General features: G+C 44.8%; 1 protein-coding gene across 8 annotated transcripts in view; it reads right to left on the bottom strand.

Moving 5' to 3' along the window:
* CADPS (calcium dependent secretion activator) overlaps positions 1–12,862 on the bottom strand; it is a 239,860-nt gene that overhangs the window by 191,712 nt on the left and 35,286 nt on the right. The window lies entirely within an intron of this gene.

The following is a 12,862-nucleotide window of genomic DNA, read 5'->3' as shown; positions in this document are numbered from 1 at the left end:
CTCTGTCTAGAAACAGTTGATAAGCACAGTAGTACCCTAAAATCAGCTACAGAAGAGTAAAGTAAAGCAATTTATCTTTTGAATGAGAAAGGCAATTTCTCTCAGGTCTTGCCTAGGCGGCTTATTTCTCTTAGCTTGTCATATATGAAACACCAGTCAGGACCAGTGGTGAAAGAATTTAATACTGTTTAATGCCAAGCAAAACATTTGAGAGCAAACTTGTCCTCCTTATCCATGCAAGGACTTTTTCTGCTTTCTCTTTGCTGCACAAAAGCCTTTCTGTCCAGCATAGAGCTGACAACCTTACAAGACAGTTCTGTTTTTGGTATGACATCAACAGAAGGTTTACAGGAGTTTATTTCAGCCTTGCAGGATAAGGCACCATTATATTGCCAATTTATATGTCAAGTTTAAAGATAGATATAGTTTAAAAAAAAAAGTCTCTTCAACTTTTAATGTAAACAAAGTCACAGCAGGTACCTAAGTAACATGCCTGCAGTACCATTATAATGCCTTAGATAACACTCAAGCTGAAAAGGCTGCAGGGGTACAACTGTAATTGTGTCCATTTTGGTATGTGAAAACTTCAGGTTCGAGGATAAGAACCAGTTTAGAAAAAACGGAGGAACCACACAAGATGTATATACGACAATTTCAATCAGAAAGGGAAAGGACAGCAATAAAATTAGGATAATTATTTACTAATAGCCAAAAGGGCTAGAGCAGAGTAAGAGGAGCCTCTTTACTTCAACAGTATGGCAGCAGAAGAAATTAGCCCATTAGAATGGAAGAGAAAAATAAAATTACCAGCTCAAAATGTCCAAATGGCTTTGAATAATGTATCAAAAACCACACAGATCCAAACAACTGGAATGTAATGAAGCCTGGTAAACACAGCTAGCGATAAAAAACAGGAGAGGGACTACTTGGAAAACACAACGATAAGTATCACTAGATCTAGATGATGCACCACACGAAGTGTTCAGGGACTGCAGGAACGAACATCATGAATAATGGTAATTAATTCTGAAAGCCCATGCTGAGGAGGGTTAGTGAGCGATGGCAATTTGATGTGATAATCCAGGGTTAGCTTATTCTGGTGCTTATGCAGAGAGGTTCAAACTGACATAAAGCAAAATTCAGTATGCTCTGCTTAAGAAAAACATGGAGCAACCTTCATAGCCCCTGCAGCTGCTAGAAAAAAGGGTCATTTCTACCCCAAAACAATAGCCCAGAAAGTGCTCAGGCTTCATAGTGTTTGACATATGCAACCAGGCTCAGGCTTACATGAGTCACAGGGGCCGAAGCAGGCACAGTGTCTCTAAAGTGACCCACCTCAGCCTTCGTCACTGTCTGCAATGAGCCTGGAAAAGAGCATGGCTGAAAGCTCTGGCTTTAAGGGTGGCTGGATCTAATTTTTTGATATAAGAGTCCATCTGTCATGTCAGGCACCTGAAATCTTTTGGGGAATTTGCCAATAGCAACTCTAAACATCGTGAGCCCTCAGCAATGCACATATCATCAGACATGAAAAAGGCTCCAAACCTATTTGATTTGATGGAAGTCCTGAAAATTGAAAAGAAAACTAGATCAGAGATAAGACAAGCCAGAGACAATATAGTGATCCAGTGGGAGACAGCTGTGTGAAGGTGCTAGGTCTGTTTTTATTAAACATTTAATTATCTGGAAGAGGAGAAAATCAGGACATTAATTAAACATATTGATGATTTCATAACAGCAGCCGGCGTGAATGTCAGGCAGGAACGATGGAACAACAGAGATTACTAGAAACCAAAGAAAGAAATAGTAAAACTACACCTAACATTGGAATCCACACGTTGAGGCGCAGGGAAAGGTATACAGAAAGCATAGATATTTTGAGCTAAGAAGAATGTAGTTTAACCCCCCCCCCAAAAAATAACAAAAACCGCCCACCCCACCCCCCAAAAATCATGCTCCATCTTGATTTTTCATTTGAGATATTGACAATGTGTGCATGGCATTTAATTTTTTTCCATGTTATTTAAGGGCAATTTCCAGAAGTCCTGGCTTGTTCAACTATAACCCTACCTAACTGCAATATTTTCTCCTCCTTTCTCGGTATTGAATAGACTACCTTCAAAACAACTGATGCTCTTGAAATTCCTAGAAACTACCAATACTCATCTTGCACATGACCTCCTGGGGGCTGTGGAAATGAATCATCAGATTTTTCCCTACTGGAGTGTCACTTGCCTCCTCCTCACCCCCAAGCTCTGTGCAAGAATTTTCCACATTCAGGGGAAAGCAAGGCCTCTCCGACTGCATTGGGTTTGCAGCCCAGTCTACCCACAGCTAACAGGATCCTCCGTTTTCCACTGCCTCTGGACTGTAAAATAGCACCAGCTTGTTGATCTGTGTCCATTTTGCTGTTTTGGACGTTATCAAGAATGTAGTCAATCTTAGCCAAAGTTAAATTCCTGTTAAGTTCCTTAGTTCCTATTAAATGGAACTTCTGCAGCACAGAAGCAGATAACCAGTACAGCAAGTCCAAACCACGAGGGTGGTGGATGGTGGTCAGACCCGCAGGTAAACGAAACTTGCCCAATGCGCTTTGCATACCATTTCCTGCCTAAACTCTCCAAATCTTTCTGTTCAGGCTGTGAGAAGCTCCATGTAGGTGACTTAAGTGTAGGTCTTTGGTATTTAACATTAACCTGAAGCAACTCAGAAGACAACCTCTCTTTATTATTTGTTCTGGGTTATCTCCTTGAAACTGCAGTCAAGGTCAGCTTTGTTATATATTAGAGGCAACACGAACCTCAGTGACCCAGTGCTTTCCAAGAGCCTCTGATGGCAACCTGCAAGGCTTGCACACAAAAGGAGCGCTGAGATTAGAGCTGCCATACAGAGTAGCTAATACAGGCGCAATTTCAGCCTGGTTAGAAGATTACCAGTGGGCTCATTTCTCCCTAAAGCCACCTTCAATACAGTTTTGTCTGCACTGAATAGCTCAGCTGCGCCGTCCTGGTTTGGTACTGCCATTTCAACCCTGAATTTTAGTGCAATGCTGTGGCTGGAGTTGGAGCTGCCACGGCACAGCACTTCCTTCTATCAATCATGTGGCTGCCCAGGAGGAGGAGGGATGGAGCAGCATACGACAGTCATCTCAGACTGTCCTTGGGGCTCAGCATGCTCAAACCGAGGGCTGAACCAGCTGGCATCAGCTAGCCTCGGACAGCTTGCTGAAGGTGCATCTGAGGAAGACATAGAGCTGCACACCTGGATCGTCCACCCAGCTCCTGGAAAGAGCTGCCCTCCACACAGGCTGGAGGCTGGGCTACTCCAGGTCCCATGGCCTGGGTGCAGACCTGAGCACTCCAGAAAGCTGTTCTGACAAGGTCACAAATTACTGTGAGCAGCAGGAAGATGTGACCTCCTGCTCTCCCTCTGTTCTAGAGACTTTTTTTCAGCAAGAGCCAATTAGCTGCAATTTAGACAGTGGCTGACCTCTGTCAGCAGCCCTTTAGTACAAAGAGCTGGGCAGGGCTGTGTTTTTAATTCCTGCTGTGAATTTTGTGCTCAGAAGGACCAGTGCTTCCTCTCTGCTTCCCCATCAGATGCTAAAGGCATTGCAGCTCAATTTCAGAAATGCATCTCCTGGCAGCTGGAAGGGAACAGCCTCCCAGAGCCCAGCTTCGATGTTCTGTGGCAGCATCAGTTTAATGAGAGAGGGGGGCTGTACCAAACTGCCCAGCCTGCAGCCCTACTCCTGGCAGGACAGATCTTCAGTCCCAGTGTTACACTTTAAGGCATTTATGGTCAAGCCTCCATGGAGGGGCTTGGAACACAAGCAGTGCAACCGACCTATCTACCTAGGGTGGAGAGGGCAGGGCCTCACTGAAGCTGCATACAAATATAAATTCACATGCAATCCCGCAGAACAGAAGTGAAGAGTCAGACCTTAAACAGGAGTACTGTGGTGGCTAGTAAAAGTTGGAGGAAGTTTCTTGAATTTGCCTGAGGCAGACTGTAGCAAATGGTGCACCAGCCTCCTCAGGAGGAAAGATCAGCAGAAGCTTTCATGCTGTATGTTATTTTGCATATATTTCATCTGACTCAAAGCTGAATGCAAACCCTAATGCATGGAGCCATGGCACTTTCTCCAGAGTTGTTCCAGCCAGCAACTAGCAGGCATATATCTCTGCATGTTGTCTTCAGCCTCCTCCACCTACAGCAGAGGAGCACAAAAATCACAAAGAGGAGCTGTTTGCCACTGAAAATGTCCCTGACAAAAAAAGGTATATGCAGCATACTTCATTAATACACACCCTTTCCAAAATGCTTTGCTATGTCTGCGTATACAGGAATAAATACAGTAGTACAGCTCACTAGTTAAGTCTGTATCACATAATAACGGTGTGGGCAGTCTGCGGGAGGGTGTGGGTGCACATGTATAAATTTCCCCTCCTGACTGTATCATGGATGGGCCAAATCTTTCTCTCAGATTTGCATGCCTTTAAACTTTGAAGGGGCTCTGCACCAGATCACGTTCTACAAAACTTTCACACTTTTACTTAAAAAGCGATGTCGAATCTGTATGTGCAAAGCAAAGAAGATGACCTGCACTCACAGGACAGTTGTCCTTCCAAGCTCTCTATGATGTATATACTGAGCCACTGAACACATGCCTTGAAAGCTAATGGAAAGGGGAGTTTCGTAAGAGTTCTCACTTAGTTTTGCAGTGAGGGTGGTTCACCCCCCGTGGACAGGGTCCCAGAGAGTGCAGCACTGCAGATTTTCAAAACCTGACTGGACAAGGCCCAGAGCAACCTGATCTACCTTGGGAGGTAGCGCTGCTTTGAGCGGGGGACTGGACTCGAGACCTCCAGACAACCCTTTCAGCCTACACCTTGTTATGACTGCATGATATCCAACAGCAGATTTGCAAGGAGAGGCCGTTCTAGATTGCGCTGCCAAAACAAGGCATGTATTATTTAATTGCTCATTTGTCAGCATCAGGCCTGTAGAGCATCCCATGCACAACTGTACCTGTACAAAAACCAGCCAGTAAGGGCACATGTATCAACCTTACTCAAACAAGAAAACCTCAGACTAGAAGACCTCAGTAAGGCAAGATTTTGCTAATTTACAAAACATGATCAGGACTTGAATTAGCTTCTAATGGAATCAGTAGTTCATTCATTTACATGGAGAGATTTTACACAGAGTGACAGCCCTTTGCCCCACAGACGCTTTGTGTGAGAAACTGAGAACCTCTCAGCAGATCAGTATCACCTATGACTTGCAAGAAGCAGTTCAACAGAAGACTGCAGGTAATTCCCAGAGCAAGCATCTCTGTCTTTTGTCTGCGACTGATCAGTTTACATTAAATGTAACTCTGACTAACAGTAGACTAAAAACCTTTCTCCTTAGGATACCTGCTGTTTTGGTACCACCACAACTGCTCAGTGTGCTTTTTTCCCAGGATTGGTTTTGTAATGCCTAATAAATATTTTATTACTCCTCAGCATCAGGTAATTTAGAAACAAACCAAAGCAACTTAACAAACGTACCTCATTATCACTGCCTCCACAGTCAGAAAACTGGCCATGACATGAACTATGTGCAGCTGGACGCCAGATCACCTGTGTGCTGGCAGCTGGGATACAAACCCTAGTGGGAAGTTATTTAGGGAACAATCCTATTCTCCACACAAGGTATCACCCAAGGGGGCTTAACTCCACCATTCAACTTACGCAACAGAAGGAAGATGCCCAAGAACACATCTGCCACTGCTTTTTTATCACATTTGCACATGCAACTAAATCTCCACTGATAATATTGCCTCCAGCTTCTCCACCTGCCCCTTCACTGATGATACCAGTATGTTAGCACAGTCCAGGAGAACAGATTTTAGGCTTCTTTTTTGACACCAAAACACAGCATCCCTTTCCTTCTCAGTAGGCCCTTTTAACTGCTATATTCCTCATTTTGATTCCTTTACAGTTAGTCACTATCAGGACTCAAAGTATGTTGGGCCTTCTTTAACGGATCTTCACTTGCACAATGACAAGCAGAAACTTCACAATCTGGAGTTGTAGGTGCTTCAGATTCTGAAAGGCCTTGCACAGGCTACTCTACTAAAAATCTCATCCGAGTCCCCAAAAGATGCCCAGACATCCCAGCAAAGGGCATGAGACTAGAAGCAAAACAAAACAGCATATTCTGCCCCGAGAAATTCCAGTACATTCTCCCTGTGCTGGTGCTGCCTTCCCTCCAACAGCGGAAAGGGCCACACGGGGGGGGGGGGGGGGGGGGGGGTGACTCAGATTCCCAGTGTTTGTCTTCTTGTTATAAACTTTCCTGGGCAGAAGCATCTGCAGTTGCTTTGCAAGTTGCTGAACATTACTGGGGTTTTGCTGTCACATAAGTGAGTAGTATTAACTGTCAGTCTTGGGGAGCTTTTAACAGGTGTCTAACAACTTAGTTTTGGTCATTTCAGAGAAGTTTCATACTTGTTATCAGAAAGAGATCACTATGTTTTGGTTTCTGACAACCACAACACATCTGCCAGGGCTACCAAGCTGGTCTGTGCTTTTCCCTTACAAGCTGACTGTACATGGATCACTGTGTATACACCTACTGTCTTCTGCCTGTCTATACAATTCCCAGTTCATGGTTGCCTGACTACCCTCTGCCCCTCTGCAGCACTATTCCAAGGGGCCAGGAGCTCCTCCAGGTGCTTTCCTTACTCTGAGGTTAGTGCCGGTGACAGAGATGCCAGAGGAGGCTGTAATGGTCACTGCGGAGAACCACACTGGTCTGCTTCCCTTGCCAGCACCCTAAGAAGTTCTGCCTGTTGCATGGCAAATAGCAGTAGCAGTTCTTCTGCAAGGACACGGACACTCCTATTTGCAATAGCTTCTTTAGCCTCTCAGATCACATCAGGAGTATCCCAGAAGACTGTTAAGGACACTCAGCAGGGCTCATCTGTGTGCCCAGGTCTGTCCTCGGTCCCTGGATCCACACCGACTGTCCTCTCCCCAGCTATGCTCATTCCTTGTGGAAGGCAAACCACAAGTACACTAGTAACGCTCCTGCCCCCCAAATCAGGTAGCTTCTTCCACCCTCTCTGAAGAGGTGCCCAGTTCATTTGCTGCATCGAGAACAACTGTGCTGTTACTGTGTCTGGGTTCACACACACAGAGCAGCAAAGGGCCCACACAACCTCTTCTATCTGCAGGAGCTCATGCTCTGCCAGCTGAGCCCACTTGTGATGCTGGGGATAGATAGGTCAGAGTGATGGGGCTCCTCCAAGGAGCAATGCTCTCTGCCCCATCTGCAGAAATCAGGCGAGGCTTGAGCACTAGCAATGCAGACAGCTGCTGGGTCCTTAAACAGCACCCCAGCACTGATTTGCAGAGATGGAATCGACCTCAAACTTGGGCAGTCTGACAACAGAAAAATGACATTTCCTTGCCTAGCTGTAAAGACCCACTTCAGCAACATGACTGAAGAGATGGAAAAAATCTGCTGCTTGACCTGTCAGATCTGCCTGCAGAGGAAGTAAGTCCCCTCCTCTGCTCTGCCATCGAGTTACCACCCAGCCAGTGCCCTAGCACAGCATCAGCTTTGATCTTTGCCCAGGATCTCTCACTACCTCCATTATTACAGGCAAACCACAGCAGGTCTTTGAATTGAGCAACTGAGCAATGAGAGCCAAGTGATTTTTGCTCTTACTGGAATGTTTCTTCTTCAAAGAGGCTTCAATATTGCTGGATAAGTAACAGGAAGGCAGAGCACCAATCCCATCGGTTAGGCCAGGCGCATGCACAGACCTTTTAGCTGTCGTACAGCAGATCTCTCCCATTCCAACTACACCAGACTACATCCACTAGCAGTGAGCCCTTCTGCACAGGACAGACCTCAAAGATGTATAAGCACAGATGGAAGCATAGGCTCCAAACAGTTCTCTCCGAAACATTTACACACTATTTCTTGTCCTCTCAAACCCCGAGTACATTTTTTTTTCTGTGATTCAGTGCTGAATAAGCAGACTTCTGTACCACGTATGAACTACACATGACGCTACTATGGCTGCCCCGACTTTCTAAACACTAGCCTAACGCACAATGCTGAAAGCAGAAAGCACAGCCAGGAACCTGGCCTTTGGCTTGATGACCTTCTCCATGACACTTTCCCAGCAACACCTATGTGCAACCTGCCCATGGGGGAAACCTGGCTATGGACACAGAAAGATACCAGCAATCCCTTAATACTGCCTGCTTCACCTACTACCTGTTTCTATCAAGGGTGGTCATCAAACACTCATGTGCCAGCCCTGCATCTCCCCCTTTGAAATGGCCCCTTCTCCAATGGGATCAAACATCCTCAATTGAAAGGAGAGCTTCAGCAGCTTCAGGAACTTCTGCTCCTGTCTACAGGTTTTCTTTTGGTGCTGTTTCTCTCTCCTGGTTTGAGGTGCACCTGGCTGGTCTCTGCTCTATGTTGTGGTGTGCAAGCATATAGCCCTGTGATGAAGCCACTCAGTAACAGCATGGAAAACTTGGATCTCCTCTCAACTTTGATTTTATTTTACCTAAGTAAGTCATTAGCAAAGTAAGTTTGCAATAGATCCAACAGACAGCTAGCCCTGCTGGGTATTTTTCTGTCTATGATCAAACAGCTATGTGCTCCTATTTTTACTGATTAATAAAAATATGACTTTGATGTCAAAAGACGGGAGAAACCAGCACAAAGTACAAACAAGAAATAGCAGTGATAAAATACTAGGCCAGTAACTGAGCATTCGCAAAGGGATGATTACTGCTCTATGAAACCTCCCTGGTGATTTCTACTGTGGCTGGAGCCTTTCCTAGGAGGCTCTGCTGAGTAAAAGATATCACCGCAGACGGTTACTTTTCAGCAGAAAGCCCAGCTTCACCCTGCCTATGGTAAAATGTAGCCATTCTGTTAATAAAACAAACAAAAAAACCCATAAAAATACCAAGAGAAATACAGTTAGTGAATAAACCAGAATGCAAACAGAATAGAGGCTGTCTACGAGTGGGCAGAGATATATGCAAAGTTCCCCCACACCGGGGATCTCCCGCACGCCTCGAAGGCAAAAGACAAATCCCTTTTATTCCTGTGAGATCTCTCTTCCAAGTTGGGTATTGCAGCTGGCTCCTCCTCTCCTCTCACTGTTTTCGCTTTCTTCCTCTCCCCACCCTCTCCTGCCCAAATATCTCTCTTTCACCCTCCCAAATCAAGCTGGTCTCAGTTGATCCCCAGTAACTTTCTGGCTAACCACAAGTCTTGTGCACCACTGATGCAGCCTCTTATGGGGCCTCCTCTAGAAAACCGTGCTAGAAAAGACTTTGGTCTGAGATGCAAGTCAAGTCATGTTTGCTTTGACTTGGTTAGAAGTTCTATCCTAAGGCAACGGAGATGGCTTAGCCTGCACAGCAGCACAGTAGGTAAGGTCTCCAACTGTTCTGAGATCTCCCAAAAAACTTAGGAACCAGAATAAAGGATCAAGGGAAGATTTACGAACTCCTCTTGAGCTTTACAGGCAGCCTTGCAAGGTAATGTTTTCATTTCTTCTCATTTTCCTTCAGAAGGAAAACAACACAGTGTCATGAAGCTTATAAGTGTTGACATGACACAGCTTTTGAGACATTACATTGCATCCTTTGGTGCCTCAAGACCATGGTATGCTGCACATTAAAAGGGTATGGTTTGGAGCTGGAGAATGTCACAGGTCACCTCCCGTGAGTCATTCATGCTGTATCCTCTGGAAAATGTCAGGGGCAGGCTTGGCTGTTACGCTACTAGAATGTGTATTTCTTCCAGAATATTCCAAATACAACTTCCAAAACTCATATTTTACAGCCCTACTGAAAGAGAAAGTAAAAATGCCAGCACGGTGTACAGATGCTGCACTTTTGTGGCCCAGTGGCCACAAAAAGTCTAAGTCTGTTGTTCCACTACTGTCTCAGAAATGCATTTAATCTCTCAGTTAAATCATTTGCAATAGACAGTTGATACTATAGGATAAAAAAAAAAAAAAAAAAGTTATGTGCAAAATACCCTAGGAGCTCTACAAAGCCTTTAGATTTACATTCACAAATGATGACATGGTGTCCATGCAGTCAGAGCCCCTGTGTCCAGGAACATCCTTCCAACATTTCCAGCCTCTTCTGACAAGTAATTGGCACTGGCCTGCCTTTTCCCACCATCCTAGGCAGTGTTACTTGGATAGTACAGCACTCTGAAGATCACTAATCAGTATTGTTGCAGGCACCAGCTGAGTGTTTTGGGTCTTGGACTACTTCAGAGGCTAAGCAAGGTTTGGCCTATCCAGTGCTTGGATTGAAGACCATCAGGAGATTCCAGGCACAAAAGCCAGCTACATATCCATAAACTGAATCCAAAAAGTGGGTGAAGGACATGGTGGGACCACAAGTTGGTCTGTGCTATTTAGTGGAGTGCAGCATCTTGGGACCCATGCAAGTCCTTACTCTTCCACAGCCTGCTCCTCTGCTTCTTTTGTGCCTCATTTTCCATTTGTATAAGGAGGATAACAGCACTTCACTTCTCTCCAGAAGAGGCTATATGCATGAAAAGACAGAGAGCCTCTCACAGACTAGGATGGTGGGCTATATAAGAAAAGCAAGCTATTTTTAGAGACACTTTTTCAAAACAGTATTTGAACTATTTTCATCTTGTATTCCCACTCCAAGTAGACCTTACATACTGCAGAAGTTAATCTTCCTGCCTGGTTAACATACACAGCAGTGCATAAAGGCTTGAAAATGTTTGAAATTTGAAAACAAACAGAGCTAAAGACTTCCTACCATCATTTCAGCTCTGCAAACAGAAAACAGTGTCTTATCTTTTATAAAAATATACGTCCACCATTGCTAGAAAGTTATTTTTGTACCATTTTGATCATTAAACTGTGACTCTATGTCACAAGCTATTTTAAAGACAGTTCTTGCTGAGCAAAAGAGATGCTCAAATGAATGGAGACTAAAGGACTCCTGGTGTGTCCCCAGTCGCTGTGGAAGGGCTCTTTTCAGCCAGGCAAAGTTAGCAGGGAAGGCAGTATCTTTGACTGGACTGCATAATAGAGCAAGAAACACGGAGAAGCTTCCAGACACACAAGTCTAACGCTAAACCTCCCTCATGCAGCATCCAGCACATCCATTGCCCAGATCTGAACAATCTTTCTTTTCCAAATAAGGCCTATTTTGAAAGCACTCTGTCAAGAGACCTTACCTACCAGGCTCTAGCATTCTGGCTAAGTACAATATCTTGTTCGAAACTTTCCTTTATTCTGTGAATGTTCTATGATTTCCAGGAAACATCTCAGATTTTAAGAAAATCTGTTTAAGAGCCAAAAAAATCTCCAATCTGGTAAAAGATAAGCTGTCTCCTTCAGACAGGACTTGAAAAAGGTTCAAACAGTCAAGCCAGAACAGAATTCATTTCTAGATTAAAAAAGAGAGAGCGAGAGAGAAAGAGGTGCAAAATCATAGTGCATCTCCCTCCTCCTCCTAACATTTCCTGCTAAAATGAGTAATCTCCTATTTTGCAAGGCCACGTTGTTTGGATTTGGAAGAAAGTTTGGTAAAAAGCAAAAGGTAGTTTTCTGTGAGGCAGTTAGCAAACAGAGCATTTCAACTTTCCATGCCCATACTTGGTCAGAGATTCAGGGACACAGGAATATACCTTTGTATGGTGGCTTACAGGTAGCTGAAATAGTTGAGAAAGAATGTTTTATTAGGGAATGTTATTTGCAATAACATTTTTCATGAGGGTGATCTTCTCTTTTAATAAATGGAAAGGCACTGTTAAAAATAGCCATTTTTCTCAGAGCCTTAGTCTTTGGATACAGTTTATAACAGAAGGCTGAAGATGAAAGGGGCAGGTCATCTTGTGAATTTTCTGAGGCAAAGAGATGGGGTGAGAGAGCCCCATAAGGACATGGCCCCCCAAATCTAGTCTACCTCATGCCCGTTCCCAGGCTCAGAACACTCTGACTGGACTGGAAAGGCTGGAGCAAGCACTGCCATTACTCAATTTTGTGCTGTAAATAAAAATGTAACGTAGCTACGGCAAATAAAATTTACCACGGTGTACATAAAGCTCACATGCAGTGAGGCCACAGGTCCCACAGAGCAGACGATCAGCTGCTTGCATGAAATTAGGTGTGGAGCTCTCGTCAGAGAAAGCCAGCAGAAGCCACTGGGAGAGAAGAAAAAGCAGAGGGGAGGCCTGCTAGGGCTAGAGCCAGCTTACCCCCAGCTCAGTTGCAGACGACTGCTCATCAATGCTGCTGAAAAGGTGATGGGAGCCCTGCAAGGATCCTCCCAAGGGAAAACTCGCCCGTGAGTCCCTCTATAGCAGCCTGCTCTGAGTGAAGCACTTGGAAGGTTTCAGCTAGATTACAGACATCCATGAAAGGGGAAGAGCAATGCTGTAACCAACACGCTCTTGAACCATCCCCAGGGACAACTGATGGGGGGACATCCTAGGTCTCCTCAATAAATATCCCTCCTCCCTTGGGGCCTCTGGCTGTCATGTTGTTTTTCTTTTGCCATTCACCTCCTGCTAAGTTTATTTAGAACTAAATAACACCCTGAAAGCTGCTTTCCATGATCCAGAACCAGCAATCCACACTCACGTGGCAGGACACAACTGCAAAGACACCTCATGTTGGCTCTGTGGGACAAAGACCCTCTCTACATGAGTAAAAGCAGCCAAATCTGGTCCAGTCCAATTCACCTCCCCAGCACACACCTGTAACACAGCTGTGGCAGGAAACGCCTGGAGACAGAAGAACACTCTCGTAAGTTGGAAGTCAAAAAAACAT

Source organism: Rhea pennata, chromosome 12, assembly GCF_028389875.1.
Source record: "Rhea pennata isolate bPtePen1 chromosome 12, bPtePen1.pri, whole genome shotgun sequence".
Lineage (NCBI taxonomy): Eukaryota > Metazoa > Chordata > Aves > Rheiformes > Rheidae > Rhea > Rhea pennata.
Note: the sequence above shows the minus strand (reverse complement) of the source record. Positions and strands in the feature narration are given on the sequence as shown.